Genomic DNA, 1,988 nt, shown 5'->3' with positions numbered 1-1,988 from the left:
CGGTTGCACGAAAACAGAATTGAATTAAGCCCAGCCAACGTAACCATGGAGATTATTCTTGCGGCTAGCCTGGTCCAGAGCAGGCTAACAACCGGGCTTAAGATTAATCCTGGAGTCTCATGTGTCAAATCAGCTGCCGTCTGATCCGAAAATAACGTGTTAACAGTTATGCGTTGTCTCTGCTGTGTCTGCTTTATTTTATAACATGCATTAGCACTACTTGCACTTGTTTTTTCACGAGTTGATTTAAACCCTATACAGCTGTTTAGATGTTAGACATGGTTGCACTGGCACCCTGAGGCGGATAGGGGGGACTTTTCCCGGTGGGACGGTAGAGTCGAGGCTGCCTGGCGTGCGGCCGCTGCCCGGTGCACGGTGGCGGTGGCCGCCGCTGCCGGTGGGCTGCCGGTGCCGGCGGGCCGGTGCCGGTGGCCGGTGGCTATTGCCTGCCAGCAGACTTGCGAGTTGTGTCAGTGTCCACTCCTCTGTAAAAGTAGAGATGATCAGCGCAGGCCGTCGTGTCTCAGCCTCAGGTTTCTACAGGACGCGCTCCGGAGATAAGTGTGATGATATTAATGTAGAGATATTCCAGATGTAATAATGGCAGGACTGGTCAGAGACCAATACATTCATGATTTCATTTTTCTTGTTGCTTGTCCTTCCTTAATGAAGGGTGTAGTGTTTGTGTTACTCCTTAATAAGTGGGCCGTTGTTTTTTGTTATAGTTACATTGGTTTCATAAACTTCTCAATAAGTCTCCCATCTGGACCAATAACGTGGCCTATATTGACAGCACGTAGGCCTATGTGTGGAGTTATCATTCATCACACCGGAACCCACAATGCTTCTAATCTTTTTATTTGGTGCGGTCACTTGTCAGAAGAATAAAAAACATGAATATTGTTTTCATATATGTCACAGGTGTATTGAAGTCATTTACTTTTTTTCTAGTTGTTGTCCCTTTCGGTGGTTCTATATGAACATTAAGTATAAAGAATTAGATATAGCTTATATGAGATTTGGCGTGGTTGAAACATGTTCTCACGTTGGAAAAAACGGGTTGAAATTAAGCTAAAGTCCGTAGGGTCCATTCCGAGGAAATTAGTTCCCTCTGCTCCACTTTTGAGGCAAAGTAGATATTTTTAAACCCCCACACATTCAGTAGGGTCCGCATGTTGGGCTTTTCTCTCGTTTGATAAGAGCCGTATTTCCCTTTTTTCCATATCTTTCCCCGTACTTCCATTCGAAGCTGCTGTCATTGGGGGTGAACATTGGCGCATGCGTCTCTTTCATCTGCATCAGTAAATCGTGATCGATAACGTGGTCTATTTGAGAAAGCGTGATACGTGCACTATACCAGCTATCTACACTGGCTGAATAGCCCCACCTGTTCATCCGGCTCGGCAAACGTGCAAACGATTAAGCGGGCTGAGCAGATCACACTAAGTCAAGCTGCAGCTTTTTCACTTATCCTGGATATCTTATTCTACTTTCGTGCAACAGCCCCAGATCTGCAGTAAAGCTGTATTTGGCTGTGTTTATTCTTGGGTTGTGTTATCTATGCTGCTGGTTTGATTCTCTGGGCTGTGTTTACTCTCTGGGCTGTGTTTTACTCTTGGGCTGTGTTTCTCTCTGGGCTGTGTTTATCTTGGGCTGTGTCATGCTCTCTGGGACTGGTGTTACTCTCTGGGCTGTGTTATTGTTGGGCTGTGTTATTCTCTGGGCTGTGTTTTTCTCTGGGCTGTGTTTATCTCTTGTGGATGTGCTGTGTTTATTCTCTGGGTTGTCATTCTCTGGGCTGTGTTGATTTCTGGCGCTGTGTTTTACTCTCGGCTGTCGGTAGTGTCGAGGCTGCCTGGCGTGCGGCCGCTGCCCGGTGCCCGGTGGCCGGTGGCCGCCGCTGCCCGGTGGCTGCTGCCCGGTGCTCGGGGGCCGGTGCCCGGTGGCCGGTGGCTATTGCCTGCCAGCAGACTTGCGAGTTGTGTCAG

This window comes from Etheostoma spectabile, chromosome 3 (assembly GCF_008692095.1).
Source record: "Etheostoma spectabile isolate EspeVRDwgs_2016 chromosome 3, UIUC_Espe_1.0, whole genome shotgun sequence".
Taxonomy (NCBI): domain Eukaryota; kingdom Metazoa; phylum Chordata; class Actinopteri; order Perciformes; family Percidae; genus Etheostoma; species Etheostoma spectabile.
This window is presented reverse-complemented; position numbering follows the sequence as displayed.